This window comes from Pithys albifrons, chromosome 31 (genome assembly GCF_047495875.1).
Source record: "Pithys albifrons albifrons isolate INPA30051 chromosome 31, PitAlb_v1, whole genome shotgun sequence".
In the NCBI taxonomy this organism is placed as follows: domain Eukaryota; kingdom Metazoa; phylum Chordata; class Aves; order Passeriformes; family Thamnophilidae; genus Pithys; species Pithys albifrons.
In genome coordinates, this window is record NC_092488.1 from 1553010 (window position 1) to 1571456 (window position 18447).

Here is an 18447-nt window from a genome sequence, read left to right on the forward strand (position 1 = left end):
TGCCCTTTCCCACCTGCAAAGAGAACATGCCCCAGGCAGTGCCCTGCAGACAGGCAGGTTTCTGTAGGGTTGGGGTGAGTGCACAGAGGGTGGGATGGGACTGGGAGTGCTGACAGGGAAAAGGCACCTGCCAGGAGGAAAATGTCCAGGCAGCAGGGATATGATCAGGGAATGAAGGGGAGCTAAAAGGAGAAATGCTGTGAGAAGGAGGGCACTGTTGGTGTCTGTGAGGTGGCACAGCTGGGTCAGGGTAACACTGTCCTCACTGCCTGCTGTCTCTGCACTGGTGTCTCAGACAGAGCACCACAATATTTTTCCTTCTTTCTCCACTACTCTGATACTGTTCTTGTCTTGTTCTCTCAGTGAGGCTCTGGGATTTGCAGCACCTGAGTCAGGCACTGCCCTTGTGATTCCTGCCATGCAGGTGTGTCCTTAGGAATGCAATGTTCAAACTTTCCCCTACCCTGTGGGCTGTGTGTGTGACAGACAAATGAGCTGACTCTCTCTTATCCAGATATCCTTAGGACATATCTGTATCTCCTTGAAATGTCCTACGAAGCACTGAGCTGTGCTCCTGGATGCAAATCTGTGACAGAGCATCTCTGTGTTACCTGAATGCCCCATGGAGGAGTGTAGAGATGCTACAAATTGGAAAATGGTGTAGGGTTTGCCAACTGAACCGTGTGTGTTCTCCTCAGAAGTGGGTGCTGAGACCTTGCTCAGAGATCTTAAGAAGGAATGAGTTATTTAGTGATCCCTCTGCTCTCATCACGGTCTGGTTTCTTCTCAGCGCAGTATGATAGGCAGACTGTCCTCTGAATCCCAAAGGTGCAAACAGAGGGCAGTTTGGAAAATGCCTGTCAAGCCCCTCGCCTTGCCCTGAGCCACAGGAGTCCCTTTGCCTCCCACACCTCTCTGTGGCTCACTCTGAGTGCAGCAGAAACTCTGGGGATTTCTGACCTCAGAGAACCAGGCATTGAATGTAGGTAGGAAAAGGGTTCCTAAAACTCCTTCCTGCCATCCCTGTCCTTAAGAACTGAGAGTGCAGATGCTAACAAGCCTTTCTGCATTAGGAGTGATTCCATCTGACAGATCTTGAGTATCCAGCCTAGTCCCTTTGCCACATGGACAAAAACCCACTGTAGAGGGGCAGGGATGGCTTCTTCAGAGTCTACACACACAGGCCTGGCACACCCAGACAGCCAAAATGGAGCTCCAGTCAAGGACCTTGCTGAAGGTTTTCTGCAGAAAAGGAATAAGGCTAGATGAGTCAAAGTGGCATAGTCTACAGGAAATGGCATCAGTTTAGCTCAAAGCAGCCTGTCCTGTCTTTCTTTCCATGAACAGGTCCCCATGCCCAGAGGTGGCAAATGTCCAAAAGCGGCTCCATCAGCCACTTCCTCCTCCTGCCATTGGCAGACACACAGCAGCTGCAGCTCCTGCTCTTGTGGCTCTTCCTGGGCATCTCCCTGGCTGCCCTCCTGGGCAACGGCCTCATCATCAGCGCCGTAGCTGCGACCACCACCTGCACACCCCCATGCACTTCTTCCTGCTCAACCTGTCCCTCACAGACCTGGGCTCCATCTGCACCACCGTCCCCAAGGCCGTGCACAACTCCCTCTGGGACACCAGGACCATCTCTTACTCAGGATGTATTGCACAGGTCTTTCTGATTTTCTTCTTAGTTGGAGTACAGTTTTCCCTCCTCACCATCATGTGCTGCGACCGCTACGTTGCCATCTGCAAACCCCTGCACTACGGGACCCTCCTGGGCAGCAGAGCTTGTGCCCACATGGCAGCAGCTGCCTGGACTTAATGGGGTTTTTTATGGTTTCCTGCACACAGCCAATACATTTTCCATGCCCTTATGCCATGGCAATGCCCTGGGGCAGTTCTTCTGTGAAGTGCCCCAGATCCTAAAACTCTCTTGCTCACACTCCTACCTGAGAGAACTTGGGCTCGTTGTGGTTAGTGCCTTTCTATTATTGGGTTGTTTTCATAGTTTTCTCCTATGTGCAGATCTTCAGGGCTGTGCTGAGGATCCCCTCTGAGCAGGGACGGCACAAAGCCTTTTCCACGTGCCTCCCTCACCTGGCTGTGGTCTCCCTGTTTCTCACCACTGTCTTATTTGCCCACCTGAAGCCCCTTTCTCTCTCCTCCCCTTCCCTGGACCTGGTGTTGGCGGTTCTGTACTCGGTGCTGCCTCCAACACTGAACCCCCTCATCTACAGCCTGAGAAACCAAGAACTCAAGGATGCTGTGAAGAAAATGATGACTGGATGCTTTTCAGGAGCCAGAGACGGCTTCCTTTGCTCTGTTGATGGCTTGTAGTGTATGTCATGAGAGATGAAGTCTATCGTCATTTATAATTGCTTTTTTCCTTTCTAATATTATTGTGTTCAATGATATTTCATTGTTAACTTCATTCGACTATTTACCCTCCCCACCCATTTTCTGTGACCCAGCCCAGGGACTGCCCTGGGCATCCCATCATAGGGGCTGTTCCCCACCCTGGATGCTCCTGCCCTGGGCTGGGGCTGCACAGGGAGCTGTGGGACCAACTGTGGGGCAGTGGGGCACAAAGGGGCCACAGAGCCACTGCCAGGGGGTGGGAGCAAGGCCAGGCACAGACAAGGAATTCCTGGGCATGGCCTGAGCTGTGCATGTGGAACTGTGGGAAAGGCAAAGCTCACCTGGAGTTGGTGGCTGCAGGAAAAGTCAAGAGCCAAAAGAGCCTCAGTGGCTGTACTGGAGACCAAGGCTGAAGGAGGGAGATGCTGGGCTGCTGTGGGATGGGGAGGGGGATTTAATTCCAGCAGACACTGCTGTGGTGCTGAGGGACTCCATGGCTTCTCTGCCTGAGTCTTTACTGGAAAGGTCTCTCAGGCCTCTGTGCTCAGGGAAAGCTTGAGGGAGGAGGAGAGCCCATCTTGGCAGGAACCTCCTGCAATGCCAGAGGGACAAATGGCAGTGTGTGCCCCTGCAGGGGCCTCCCCTGGCCATGGCACAGGCTGGGAGCTGCCTGGCTGGGAGCAGCCCTGTAAGGCAGCTGTGGGTGGGCAGGAGCTGGGCAGGAGGCAGCCGTGTGCCCTGGCAGCAAGGGAGGCCAGGAGCACCCTGGGCTGTGTGACCAGCACAGCAAGGACGTGGGTCATCCAGGTTGCTGAGGCTGAGAAAAGCTGCACAAAGATCTGTCATGTTTTTAAATTGTATCATGTTTCATTTTTGTGTCTTAGCCATGAAGAGAAACTTTCTGTGGCTCTAAATCTCACCAGCTCCTGGTCCCTCAAGGAACACAAACTTGATGAGTTGTGATTCCCACTCCAGTGGCACTCAGACCTCATTCCATACCCAGAGTACAGAGCTCCCTTGTCTCACAAAATCCTTGGAAACAATGAATTAAGGACGCAGGACAGGCTGTGGGGATCAGTTGCAGGGCATGGCCAGGGATCTGGGGTTGTTGTGACCCCAGTGCAGGACTCAGCACTTGACCTTGTTGAACCTCATCCTACTGGCCTGGACCCGTCAGTCCAGACTGTCTAGATCCCTCTGCATAATCTTCCTACCTTCCAGCAGATCAGCAATCCCACCCAACCTGGTGTCATTTGCAAACTGACTGAGAGTGCACTCCATATCTTTGTCCAGATCACTGATAAAGATGTTTAATGAAACTGACCCCAGTACTGAGCCCTGAAAACACCATTGGATGTAACTTCATTCCCAACGAATCCCTGGGCCTATTCATCAAAATAGATTTTTCCCCACTGAGCAGGTGTTGCAAAGGATATTTGAGAAAGTTCCTGTAACTCCAGAATATTTGGGATAAGTGCATATTTAGCTCTGCACAATAAATCATTTTGTTCACTTTCTCTCTCTTCCTCTCTCTATGGTCCAAGGGATCTTGTGACCTCAGTGTGTGACTCACTGTGTGCAAAGAGCAAATATGGACAGAATTTTGGGCAGGGAATGTTTGGGGGGGACTTTGGGATCTGGGCTTGATACAGAACGTGTTGCCACTGGTCTAAGACTACCTGCTGCAGAAAGTGGACTTCAGTGGAGTCCATGTGGACTTTATACAGAGCAGAGCAATGAGTTGTGTTTTCTACTGAGCTGTGCCTTCTTTTGGTTTTGTTTGCTGACAATAAATGAACATCCCTCTGTGTCTCATGCAGCTCTTCCTTCAGTAAAGCAGGTGGGAGTTGGTGCCAAGGAGCTGAAACCTGCAGGTCCAGCCTTTGGTGGAGGAAACTCAGATCTGCACAAGGCTGCTTTCAGTCCCAGGGGTCTGATGAGGGAATGGTGGGGTGGGGAGTAGGGATAAAGTCTGATTGATTGTCAGACATAAAGGATTATGATTTTTGTATCTATTTAGACTGGACTAGGAGGTGCTCACGATCAATTTCAATTAAGGACTGCTGACATTAATGCATAAACAACAAAAAACCCAAACAGGCAACAAAAGACATTCCCCCTACCCCCCCTTTTTTTTATTTTGATATAAGATATTCACTTTGAATATGCTTCTTAGATCTGTTTAATTAACCACAGAAGACTTGAAAATTTCAAAGTAAATTATTCTCAGGGGCTTTTCTGGTTAGGATACCATCACTGAAAAGAGACCATGAAGAGAATGAGCAGACAAGGAGACCCTTCCTGGTGCTGGAGAACAATATCAATTAGAGATTGCTGCTATCAGTGTATAAACAGGGAAAAAAGCAAAAAGGGCAAAAAGAAACTTTTCTTAATGCTTCTTGTCACTGTAATTAACTCACTCTGAATAGAATTCTGAAATCTGTCTAATTAAGCACAAAAAATTTAAGACTTAATAGTAAATTATTCCCAGAGGCTTATCTCGTTAGAGTGTTTTGCATGTTAATGAGCCCTCTGGCACTGAATTCCTGAACTGAAGATCTGAAGACTGAGCCAGCCTTTAGAAAAGTAAAATTCATCAGCAAACCTCCAGGTTCCTGAGGATGTCAGCAAGCCCCACTCAGGCCAGCACTGAAAAGAGACCCTGCAGGGAATGAGCAGACAAGGAGACCCTCCCTGGGGGCTGGGGAAGCAGCAACTCAGAGTCACTGGTACAGGTGGAAAATGGACTGTGGAATGTGGCTGTGAAAGCCCTGGATGAGCTTTGCCAAGCAGGACAGCCAAGCCCTGCCACCCTTCCCCTGGGAATGGGGCTCTGTTCCCTCACAGGATGCTCATGGCTCTCCAGGGAGAGAGTGAGGGGTGTGGAATGGGGAGTGCATGAGAGCAGTAGGACACCTCCAGAGCTCTGTGGGGTGGGTGAGGAGGCAACAAGCCCTGGGGCTGTAAGGAACTGGTGTCTTCTCATGGTTGTCAAGAACAAGCTCAGGAAACTGCCCTGTTGCAGAAAAACCCAGTGACCAGCCAAAGTGTGGGAGAGCAGGAGGGGGCACAGCAGTGTCCCTTCCACAGCCAGGCCTCCAGGGACACACCTGAAGGACCAGCAGAGCAGGGTCTGGGCTGTGTCTTTGCTGGACACCCTGGGCAAGGGGCCCCAGGGCAGCTGTCACAGCTCAGCCCCTGCAAACACCATTCCCAGCACTGGCCTCTCACCCACCCTGGACAGGTTGTTTGTCCCTCCAAGGGGACACCAAATGAGCAGCTCACAAGGCCACACTGCCATTGTACAGAGGAGACTTCAGCAAGCACAGGGTGTGTGTGGGGAGATGAACCCAAGAGAGCACAAACACCATCAGCTAATCCTGGAGGTGCTGGGAAGGGCTGTGGGACACGCAGTGTCTGGAGGTCACTTCCCTCTGGGACTGACATCCCCTGGGAAACCCCCTGGATGCAGCCCTGGGATGTGTTTCTGTGCACAGACCTCCCTGTGTCCATCCCTCAGGCCATGGGGCATCTCAGACAGGGGAAGAGCAGGTGACACCCCACAGGGCTGAGGTGCCTCCAGCCCTTGGCAGTGGCAGCAGGAGCCCAGGGAGAGACTGTGACTCCTGTAATGATCTCCCTGTGGGTGTGAAAGGGAAAGACTCTGTCTCTGATCACCCTTGGGTGCATGAGGACTCCACAAGCCCAGCTCAGAGGTGGATGCCTTGCTGGACCTCAGCATTTCTGTGAGTGACTCCAGGAACAAACCCCATGGGCCCAGTGAGATTCATCTCAGTGGCCTTGGGCAGCTCAAGTGTCCCTAAATTGCCACATCACCCTTGCCTGTGATTCTGGATTGTGCTCTCAAAAGGGCCAGAGCAATCAGAGAGGTTCAGGGGTCCTTGGAAAAGGCAGATATCAACCCCATCTTCAAGGAGGGCAAAATGAGGACTGGGAGAATTACAGGCTGCCCACCCAGCCCCTCTATCACTGCCCTTCCCAGACGGACAGGGGAGAGAGAACAAGATGGGGAATGACTCGTGGGTTGGGATAAGGCACTTTATTAAATCAAAAACCACAGTTTGAGTGCACAAGTGGAGAGGAAAATAACCAGGTTTATTCTCTACATCCCATCAGCAGAGATGTCCGGCCCCTTCCCAGGAAGCCAGGCTTTGGCACATGGGGTGGCTGATCAGCAGGCAAATATTGTAAAGAATGGAAACCCCCATTCCTCCTCCTTTCCTCAGCTTTGATACCTGAGCTGATGTCACATGGTCTAGAATATCCCTTTGGTCAGTCTGGCTCAGCTGGCCTGGCTGTGTCCCCTCCCAGGATCTTGCCCTCGACTGGGGAAGGAATGTTGCAGAGCTGATGCTGTGCCAGCCCTGCTCAGCAGCAGCCACAACACTGCTGTGTTCTCAACCCCTGTCCAGCTCCCAGTGCAAAGCACAGCACTGGGAGGGCTGCTGTGGGGACATGAACTGCAGCTCAGCCAGAGGCAAAATATTTCCATAAGGTTCCACAGTGCCCCAGGATTCCCTTGGTTCCATGAGGCCTTGAAGTGTCAAAATGGCATTTTGATTCCCTGAGGTTTCACAGTTTGACAATGACCCCTTGATGCTATGAATCCAAAGGTCTCATTATCCCTTTGGTTCACAATGGCCCATTGGTTCCATGTGTTTCCCCAGTGTTACAATTGCACAATGATTACATCAGATTCCAGAGTGTCCCAGGATTCCTTTGATTCCATGAGGTTCTGCACTGTCACAATTGTCTCTTTGGCTTCATAAGGCCCCTCAGTTTAACAATGACTCCTTGATTCCATGAGTTTCTGCAGTGTCCCAAGACTCCTGGGAGTCCATGAGGCCCTGTAGTCTCACAATGATCTCCTGATTCCATGAGGCTCCACAGCCTCACAGAGTCCCTTTTCCTTCCATGAGGCTCCACAGTGTCACAATGGGCTTTGGTTTCCATGAGGTCCTGCAGTGTCACAATAGAACCTTCATTCCATGGAGTTCCCAAGGGTCAGAATGGCCACTTGATTCCAAGGCATTCCACAGTGTCCCAGAGTTCCTCTGGCTCCATAAGGACCTAAAGTGTCACAAAGGAGCCTTGATTCCATGAGTTTCCACAGTCTCAGGGTTCCTTTTGTTCATGAGAGAAAATCACTAGAGGTAAAAATGTGGAAATCAAGTTATATTCACATCCTAACAGAAGTTGCAATGGTTCACAAATTCTAGGTGAAGGTCCATCAGGAGTGTTTGCCCAGTCATTATTTTTGTGCCCTCAGCATGAACTGAACCTGTTTTTACCTCATTAAATCTTTGCTTTCTGTTGGCCATCTCTTCCTTCCTCCCCCAAATATCCCACCCCTTTTTTCCCAGAGGGAGAGTGTGGCAGTGGAAAGGGAGCAGCTCTGAGAAGTCCTGCTGGTCCCCAGCAGTGCTGCTGTGCTGGACTCCTTCACCTTCTCCTCTGCACAGATGAAACTGTCCTGCAGATTTATGAAATTCCCACAGTTAGGATCACAGAAGAAGAAGACAAGTCATGACACTTTATTTTGTTTAAATATAAAGAGAGCACAAGTCATCATGTATAAAGTTTCTGGGTCCATAAGGCAAAGATTTATGTGAGGGCTGAACAATAAACACTTAGTGTGCACAACATCCTGACAAGAAGAGCACATTGACCACTACCAAAACGCTGAGAATGCAGGCTGGACTTCTAATGAATTCCATTAGGAATGCTGCAGAGTAGAAAATAGCCAGGTCATTGCTGCTGAAAAGCATCTAGTCATCATTTTCATCAGAGCCTCCTTGAGCTCCTGGTTCCTCAGACTGTAGATAAGGGGGTTCAGTGTTAGATGCACCACCAAGTACAGAACTGACAGTGCCAGATCCAGGGATGGGGAAGAGATGGAGGGAGGCTTCAGGTAAGAAAATATGCAGGTGCTGATAAACAGGGAGACCACGGCCAGGTGAGGGAGGCACATGGAAAAGGCTTTGTGCTGTCCCTGCTCCAAGGGGATCCTCAGCACAGCCCTGAAGATCTGCACATAAGAGAAAACAATGAAAACAAAACAACCAAATGCTATAAGTGCACTACCCACAATAAATCCAAGTTCTCTGTAGTAGGATTGTGTGCAGGAAAGCTTGAGGATTGCAGGCACTTCACAAAAGAACTGTCCAAGGGCATTTCCCTGACACAGGGGCAGGGAAAATGTATTGGCTGTGTGCAGCAGAGCATAGAGAAAGCCACTGGCCCAGGCAGCTGCTGCCATGTGGGCACAAGCTCTGCTGCCCAGGAGGGTCCCGTAGTGCAGGGGTTTGCAGATGGCAACGTAGCGGCCGTAGCACATGATGGTGAGGAGGGAAAGCTCTGCTGGCATAAAAAAGATAAAGACCTGTGCAGAACATCCCATGTAGGAGATGTCCCTGGTGTCCCAGAGGGAGTTGTGGAAGGCTTTGGGGACAGTGGTGCAGATGGAGCCCAGGTCTGTGAGGGACAGGTTTGTAATAAATAGCTGACCAATATAAAATTTCCTTGTTAAATTGAGTTGATGCTTTGATATAAAGTTTTTGTATTGCTTTTAATAAAGGAAAGTTTGTCATGTCATTGTGATTAAGGCTACCCTGCTTTTAAGAAACTCGCAAGGCCTGAACACAGAACCAAGTACTTCTTTAAATGTATTTTGTGTATGCTAAAAATTGTTAACTGTGTAACCACAAAGCCTAACAGCAAGGCTTGGAATATTTTCCCAGATATGTCTTGAGATGATTTTATCTTGGTCTTATATGGAAACCTTATACCTTATGATTTCTATTATGAGGTGTAGAGTTTCCATGTAGGAAATTATTTTGGGACCACTGTACGATCACCTAAAAAGAAGGACATCGATCACAAGACAGATGAAGCCAAGAAATAGATGAAAATAGAAAAACCCGGATTAAAAAGAGGAAATAGCCATCGGCTTGTTGTTTCGACAACATCAATCACAAGCATCGATCACTGGCCAAAGCTAAGAGGAACTGGCTAAAAAAGGGGACTATTATAATCTATATAAACCAGGCCGATAAGCTGTGGTCTGTGCGAGCTAGCTGGGAGCACTGGGCTCCCAAGCTGGTTGCCCAGGGCATTTCCTAGGATGTCCTGTTTGCTTATTTGTCTAATAGTTGCTGCGGTGAATTATTTGTCTATTGTTCCGCAATAAATTACTAAAAATTAAGTTGCAAGTGTTGGCCTCAATAATTTGGTCAATTTTACCCATAACAGGTTGAGCAGGAAGAAGTGCATGGGGGTGTGCAGGTGGTGGTCAGAGGCTACGGCGCTGATGATGAGGCCGTTGCCCAGGAGGGCAGCCAGGGAGATGCCCAGGAAGAGCCACAAGTGCAGGAGCTGCAGCTGCCGCGTGTCTGCCAATGGCAGGAGGAGGAAGTGGCTGATGGAGCTGCTGTTGGACATTTGCTGTCTCTGGGTATTGGCACCTGTCCAAGCAGAAAAAGCAGGAACAAGTTACTGTAGATGTCTCTGGTAAAAAAACTATGCCTGTCCTCATGTAAACCCTTTAAATCGCCTCTTCTCATTCTCAAGAATTCTTTGGCTGGTCATTTTAGAACTTCTGGTGAGGCCTGGCTCAGAAAGCTCTAAGGAATAACGAGCTCTGCTGATTTTCTGCAGGAATCAGTTGTACTCTACAACAGCAGATAAATAAATAGGAACTGGGAGTGATGTTTTTTTAAACTCATTCATGGCACTAAACAGCTTCTCAGCCTTGTCACTCACAGTTCAAACGACTGCACAGCACAGCTGTGGATGCATAGTTGTTTTTTGTTTCCTTCCAGTTGCTCCACCACAGGGAGTGGAGTTTTTAAGGCACAAATCCTTTGCATTTATACTCATGTCTAAGAGAAACCTGGCAGGTCCTGTGAATCAAAGGGATCGTCCATTCCTGCAGTGTGGGGCAGACAGTGTGTCCATCAGCCCTACTCTCAGCTGCCCAAGGCTGTCACCTCTTTGACCTGCAGGGCAAAGGCACTCAAGTGTTCTCATGAGGAGAAGCTGCACACTGCTGAGAGCTGGTGACTTCAGTTTGCAAGTGCACATCTCCAAACTCCTCATCCTGTCTCATCCTACCCAAGGCAGATCTCAGCTCTCCCCTCCCAGCCAGGGGCACAGAGGGCTCATTGCAGCTGCCTGCACACACCTTGCAGCCCCACTGCCATGGCCTCGGTGCTGAGGGGCTGTGGGGAACACAGAGCTGCAGTGGCACAGCTGTGCCCTTCAGGAAGGCAGCCTGCAGCACAGCAGGATCATCCAGGGAAAGGGCTGAATGTCCCAGAGGTGTTACATCCTCAGTGGAGAGTCCTGTAGACCCATTGCCTGGAGCTCCCACCTGAGCTGGGAACAAAGGCAGCATGAAGAAGAGGAGAAATGGGGAAATTGTGCCCCACTCCTCTGGACACCCCACAGGGACAAGCAGATGGGCAAAGGGAGTTTCCCCTACTCAGGGCTCAGTGTGTCAAGAGATGCCCCTGACCCCATGGCCTTTGAGGTAAAGGCTCTCCTGGCTATTGGAGGAGATCAGGGGCTTCTTCTGGGAAAAAATCAGCAGAGTAGGAGATGGCCAGAGCTGCCCTAACTGCCCTGCCACGGCATTTCAGCAGCAACTCCCTCTCACTCCCTACCCAGGGCTCTGCTCCCTGGAGCTGTCCCTGCCAGCAGCTGCTTCCCTGTGCCCAGGGCTGTGCCCTGGCAGTGCTCCCAAAGCCCATCCCAGCCCTGGGTGCTCAGCTCTGCCCTGTAGAGCCCTCCCAGCACAGGGCAATGCCCAGAGGCAGTTCTGGCTGTGCTGGGGTTTGGAAGAAGCTCAGAAATTCATAATGAGAATTGCAATCTCAGTGCCTTCATATGAGAAGAAAAATAAATTGCCATCTCCATCTGCCCCCCCAGCCCAAGGAGAGTGGAAAACTCAAAGCACAGACTCTCCCTTCAGGTTAATGCTGCCTTGATGTCTTTATTAAAGTAACCTTGGGTGATCTGGAGCTGTGAGCAGCTCTGACCCCACTGCACCCATTCACCTGCAGAAGGACCCTGCCCTGCCAGGTGTAACACCTTCAGCCAGATCTTATCCCTGGAGCACCCTGGGAGATCCCCAGGAAGGCTGAGAGTGCCCCTGGCAGCAGCAGAGCCCCTGCCCTGACACTCAGTCCCCTGAATGAAGGGACCCTGCTCGGACAGAGAAGCCCTGGGCACCCCTGGCTAAGCACCCACCTTCTCACCCTTGTGCCATCCCCAGAAGAAAGATTTCATGCTCTGTTTTTGTGATCATAGAATCATAGAATCGATTGGGTTGGAAGAGACCTTTGAGATCATCAAGTCCAATCCTTGGTCCAACTCCAGTCCATTTCCCAGATCATGGCACTCAGTGCCACTTCCAATCTGCATTTAAAAATCTCCAGGGATGGTGAATCCACCACCTCGTTGGGCAGCCCATTCCAATGCCTGATTACTCTCTCTCTAAAGAATTTTTTTCTGATATCCAACTTAAATTTCCCCTGGCAGAGCTTGAGCCCATCGTGCCCCGTTGTCCTATTGCTGAGTGCCTGGGAGAAAAGACCAGCCCCCTCACCTGGCCAGAACTTCCCTTCAGGTAGTTATAGACAGTAATGAAGTCACCTCTGAGCCTCCTCTTCTCCAGTCTAAACACCCCCAGCTCCCTCAGCCTCTCCCCATAGGGCTTGTGTTCCAGTCCCTTCTCCAGCCTCGTTGCTCTTCTCTGGACCCGCTCCAGCACCTCAACACCCTGCCTGAACTGAGGGGCCCAGAACTGAACACAACACTCAAGGTGTGGCCTCCCCAAGGCAGAGTCCAGGGGAACGATCACTGCCATGATCCTGCTGGCCACGCTATTTTTGATACAGGACAGGATCCCATTGGCCTTCTTGGCCACCTGGGCACACTGTTGGCTCATGTTGAGCTTCCTGTCAATTAGTACTCCCAGGTCCCTTTCTGCCTGGCTGCTCTCCAGCCACTCTGTGCCCAGCCTGGAGCGCTGCAGGGGGTTGTTGTGGCCAAAGGGCAGGACCCGGCACTTGGCCTTGTTGAACTTCATCCCATTGGAATCAGCCCATCTCTCAAGTCTATCCAGATCCCTCTGCAGAGGGTGCCATAGGGAGTCCTTGCTCTGGACCAAGTCATTCTTCACAAAAAGGAACCCTGAGATCTGAGCTGCAGCAACATGTGTGAGCTCCGGGAGAGCCCTCCAGCACACTCCTGTATCACCCTGAACCCAGAGACTTACTGTGTTAAAGACTGTGCAGGTGACTCCACCAGTGAACTCTTCACATTCTCACACTCCACAAAGCCTCTCATCAGTGTCTCACTTCTCTCCTGTGCCCTTGGTGTCTGCAGGCAGTGCCCTGAGCCCTGCTGGGCTGTGCACAGGAGCTGCTCCTGGGCAGAGCTGTCTCTCTGTAGCACTGCCCGCTTGCCAGGAGCTCCCTGTGTGCCAGGAGCCCGGCCCAGCTCAGCAGCACAGCAACAGCCCCTGGGGGGAATTTCGTGCTTAATCCCTGAACATCAGGCCCTGAGTGGAACTTGAGAAAACCTCTCAAGAACAGAAAGTTGTCTTCAAACTCCAAAGTTTCTTGCAGATTTAATGGGTTCCACTGAGAGACAGAATGGAGAAAATGTCCCCAGGTTCCAGTTAGAGCAGAAAACTGAAGGCAGTGATGACAAGTGGGAACAAGCAAAGTAAAGTTGGCTTTGATCCTGAATAAACCTGGATGTGTTTCACTAATCTAGATGTCTAAGCCTTGACTATGCTAAGGAAATGTCACAGCCATGCCACCCAGTCTCTGGGAAGGAAGATCCTGTCCCTCCCTCTCATTCCTCAGGGCTCTTCCTGGGGCACTGGGATGTGGGGATGTGAAATGCCAAGGGCAGGACGATGGGGTGGCACCTCCCAGGCTGCTGAACAGGGACAAGGAGGCAATGAGGCCCCAGGGCTGCAAGGTTCACTTGTCTCCTCATGCCATCAGTGGCACACACAGCAGCCATGGCCAAAGGCCTGCACAAGTTTGGCTCTGGCAGGGCCTTTCAGTTTCTGCACATCCCTGTCTCCTCTCCAGCCCAGACTGTCCTACAGTGTCCATGCCCTGCCCCTTTCCCTGCAGGCTGTTGTCATCCCCCTGACTGCCCCACCTGGCTGGCACCTTCCTGCACTGACATCTCTCCCTCCTCCCTGGCTCTTCTGTGGAACACAAAGCATTGGGCTGATTCAGAGTCCTTGTTGATGATTGGTATTAGAGAACTTGTGTTGGAATGAAATTCTTTTCTCCATGTGTCCAGTCTGGACCTTCCCAGATGCCCTTGGTGATATTATTTATTTCTCTTTCTATTTTTTAATACTAAAATAAAAGCTTCACTATCTCTGAAACCATCAGTGTGACACTGCAGAACATCCTGGAATGAATGGCCCAGTGTGACACTGCAGAGTCTTATTGATCCAAAGAGATCATTGTCACTCTGTGGAACCTCATGGAATCAAAGGGTCATTGTGACACTGCAAATCCTCATAGAACCAAAGGAATTCTGGGACACTGTGGAAGATCATGGGATGAAAGGATTCTTGGGAACCTGTGGAATTTCGTGGTGTCATAGAGGAAATAGAAGTGTCAGACAGAGTGCAGGTGCAGAAAGGACCCTCTTGCTTTCTAAACTCCTTCTCAGGAAGGAGCCTGAGCCTGAGTGTGACAGGATCTAATCTTAGCCTCTGATTTACTCTGTGGATTAAATTTAAGGAATTATAGAGGTGTGATCAAATAACTTTTTCCTGCAGGTTTTAATGATGGCAAATCGGATATATTTATATAAAATGAACTATTAACTATGACAAATTAACAGACAAGTTAATAGGTGAAAGGTCTTAGTCATTTGCTTAAATATTTACTGTGGAATTCTTAAAAACTTACTAGTGGAGTATATTATAGCATAAAATAATGCAGTGTACTTTACCAAACAAGTATTTTAAAGCAGTTGTATCAAAACCACAAAAAATCCCAACAATCATTCAGCAGAGAATCATGTAACTCACCATACAACTAAAGGGGGCAGATCTCTCTCCTTCAATTAACCAGTGGGCAGTGCCCATGAAGAGTCATCCTTGCTTCACAGGAGAAGCTCCACACACTTCAAGGCAGTCTGTGAAAGGATCTGTCATATGGAAGCTGGACTGGGCTTTTCTAGTTACACAGTGAGGGATCGCAAGTCATCTATTTCCAGGCCAGTGAGCAGCTTGTCTGTCAGACCCTGTTTCACAAAGCAGGTGTAGTAGGAAATTTGAACTTAGAGGCTTGATGCACAACCCAGTCTATCCAAAAAGCAGCAAAGCCTGTGTCCTTGAGATGAAAGAGAACAGACTTGCAATAGCAGCAGCAAGCAGAAACCAATCGAATTGTGTTGTAAGGCACAAACACTATTAGCCAATAATGTGCTTGTATTATTCATGTGCTTTTAGAAGTATGAGATACAGTGTGTGTAGTGTAAACAATAAATCAGAGCACTGACGATACTTCTGTGAAGATGATGTCTTTGACTCTGGCGCTGGACCCTTGGGAGCTCAAAAAATATCGACTTTTTTTACTTTAAATGGTGGAGTTCACGGGCAAAGAAGTGGTGATAAATCATCCCCACAGTTCGATATCGGAGTCTGGACAAGGGAGCTGGGATCAGCGGCTACGCCGGTCGTGGAAGCTGAAGAAGTGGAGATAGGAGTGGCTGCCAGCGGAGCGAAGTGAAAGGTCCGCGGTAAGCGAAAGTAGGAGTCGCTCTCCTCCTCCTATCAAAAATTTTGGCTTATTGAAAAAATGGAAGCTGAACTTAATCTTGGCTTATTGAAAAAATGGAAGCTGAAAATCACAGCTGCAAAAATAGCTCATGTTAGATATACCTGCTAAGCAAGAAAAGGAAGTTTGTGAAAAGCTTTTGAGAAGCTTTTAAAGTTAAAACTTGATTTACAGCTGATGTGTCAGCTGCTTGACCCTTTCTCCCTCCCAAAAATGAGACCTTGAGATAGAGGAAAGCATAAGAGAAGACTTCTTGGTTATCTTTGTGGAAAAAAATAAAATGCTTAAAATGCACAGACAAATTCTTTTATACAAGCCGCTTTTAAAGTAAAAACTTTGACGAACCCTGGAAGTTTTAAAGGGTTGGAAAAGCCACAGATTTGTAAATGATGTGAAGATTTGTAAGAATTTTCATTTGCTTAAGAAAAGAAATTCACTCATGCTGGACAGACAGTGGGAGAAGAAGACAGTTTTATTGCTCTATAAAAAGATTTATTACCTTCTAAGCCTGCCAAAAGCTCTGAGTTATCAGAAAACTGTTTTTTTGCTTCTGTGTTACTCAGTTTTTTCACTCTGAGAAACTGTAGAAGTTTGTTTGCAGCTGTTTTGCAACTTTGCTGATATGAGAAATTTTTGCTACGCAATGTCAAAATGGTGGGCACCCCCTCTGAGGGTGGGGGGAGTGGCGACCACGTGCCAAGGGCTTTGCAGCACGTCGTCAAATTTCCTGTCCCACGCTTCAGTGTTCGCAAAGCATCTCTGGGTGTGGAAGGCTAAACGAGCATCTGACCATCAGATGGACTCAAAGCAAAGAAGTAAACAGCACAAACTGACTTTAACATATAAGAGGTGTTTTCAGCACAGCAAAATACAGACACCTCGAGCACTAAGATCAAAGCTCTGAAATAAATCATGAAAAGCAAGACTGCAGCATCTCCCTCAAAGCCACGCAGAGAGCAACAAAGAAGCCTAGAAAAAATCCCATTCTGAATCAATTCCTCTGTTAATTGGACTCTTGTTAAAAAGATACAGAGTATTGTGAGCATTTAATAATTTAGAGGAAAGTTTCTATTTTTGCCTCCACAGGTTGAGATCGGCGATGGACATAAACAGCACCTCCTCTGACTGAATCAGATTAGTCAGCAGAACATTTGAAAGACATTTGCAAATACAACAAGCTTTCCTAAAATTTCAAGAGAGTTCAAGAAATTAAGCTCCAAATTTAATCCCTGAAATTTAAATCCATAACACCAATAAGCAATTAATGTACCTACATCTGATGCTATTAAGCATTTTCAGAGAGCTTTTGCAGTTTTAAGAGTACCAAAGCAAATTAAAATGGATAATAGTCCTGCTTATTTAGCAGAATGAACAAAATTTTTTAGACACGTGGGGTGTTACTCATATAACTAAAATCCCTCACTGTTAATACTATGAACAACTAGGACCAAATCTATACATACTTACTGCAAGTAGCACAAAAACTACAAGAGTTAAAATGGTTAAAGTCTGTTTTTTTAATAAAAAGTTAATGCAACATAATCAGTTTATAAAAATAATGTTGTGTGATGGTGTTATATTTCTGTTAAAGTTTCTTAATTTTTTTAATGCACCAATGACAATGCCAGCAAAAATGTTTTTTCAGTTGTTATAAATAATAATGTTCATCAAATAAAATGTTTTTTCTATTGTTAAGATAATTATTAAGCTAATAAAAAGTTGTTAATTTGTTAAAAAAATTAAAATGTTAAATAAATAAAATAGTTTTTCATTTGTTAAAAAGTTAAAAAGTTAAGTAAGCAGTTAATATTAAGTTAAAAGTTGAGTAAAAAGTAAACAATAATGTTACTTTAGTAAAAAGTTAAAATGTTAAGTTAGCAGAGTAATGTTAATTTAGTAAAAAGTTAAAGTAATAGCTAAGTAAAATAAAATAATGCTGCAGCAATTAACTTTCTTCAATACAATTCTGCATTTATAGCTTTAAATATGTTATTAGCTAATACTTCTAGTAAACAGTATTGAGCTTACTACATTGCAATATGCAACAGTAAATAACTTTCTGTTACTAATTTAAAGAAATAAATGTTAAAAGTTTTGAAAGCATATGTTGTAAAAAAAAAGGGGGGGAGAAAAGTGAAAGTAAAAGTGAATGACAAAATGAATAATAGAGTGAATGATTGTCTTGGTTTGAGATAAGCAACTGCCAACCCCCCCAAGCACAGAGAGAAAAGCCTCCCTCCTAACACCAGGGAAAGGGAGGAAAAGAGAGGGGAAAGGAAAAAAACACTTCAAACCACGTTTATACTAAAACTACATATATTTTTCACAGAAAGAAAGAGACAATTAGAAGAGAGTACAAATATACACTCACACAAGTCTGCAACAACAAATTCCCCACTTCAACTTCTTAATGAACACACAAATTCTACTGTCCTAACTACACATTACTTAAGAAGAAGCTTATTCCCCAGGGAGACAAACCCAAGCAGAAAGGAGAGACCCAGAACAACACATTTTACTTTCCTGAGATACCCTGTGAGCCAGTGGTGGGCCTGGTCCTCTCCATCCCCCCTGGGACAGCATCGTGAGTCCTCCCAAGAGGAGGCTGAGAAGCGACTGCCTTAACCACTCCCACACTGGTTCCTCCTTCCCTGGAGATGATGCCATAATGTGGTATGGAATACAGAATTACTGGCTAGAAGAGGTCAGCTGTTAGCTCAGCCCAGCTCAAGTCAGCTGACAGCTTCGGCCTAGTCCAGACATCAGAGCCCAAATCCAGGCCCACTTAGGTGAACCCAGATCCCAGATGCTGTGGGATATGCCAGCTTTAAGAGATCCCTGCAGGAAGGGAAGATTAGCTTTCCTATAGCCAGAGAATAATCTATTCAAATCCTGTGAAGGTTTCTCCCATAATAAGAGCTCAGTCACCTCCCAGCCCAGGCTGCCTCTCACCTCTGTCCCTTCTCTGCTGTGCCCTGGGTGTCTGCAGGCAGTGCCCTGAGCCCTGCTGGGCTGTGCACAGGAGCTGCTCCTGGGCAGAGCTGTCTCTCTGCAGCACTGCCCGCTTGCCAGGAGCTCCCTGTGTGCCAGGAGCCCGGCCCAGCTCAGCAGCACAGCAACAGCCCAGGGCATTTCATGACCCTCTGGGGGGGTTTGGTGCTGAGTCCCTGAACCGCAGACTCTGAGGGAAGTTAAATCTCTTGAGAAGCCAAAGTGAGATTCAAACTGTAAAGTTTATTTTAGTGTTAAT

The 18447-nt window shown here is 47.8% G+C and overlaps 1 long non-coding RNA gene and 1 pseudogene across 1 annotated transcript; one reads left to right on the plus strand and one right to left on the minus strand.

The window, feature by feature from the left end:
• Nucleotides 1–1537: 1537 nt before the first annotated feature.
• On the plus strand, nucleotides 1538–2331 carry LOC139684120 (olfactory receptor 14C36-like; annotated as a pseudogene).
• Nucleotides 2332–6405: 4074 nt separating this feature from the next.
• LOC139684042 (uncharacterized) lies at nucleotides 6406–17785 on the minus strand. The gene is made up of 3 exons (XR_011699846.1): nucleotides 17730–17785; nucleotides 14447–14661; nucleotides 6406–7846 (listed from the first exon to the last, which is right to left on the minus strand). It is a non-coding gene; the product is annotated as an uncharacterized lncRNA (long non-coding RNA).
• Between the last annotated feature and the right edge of the window lie 662 nt (nucleotides 17786–18447).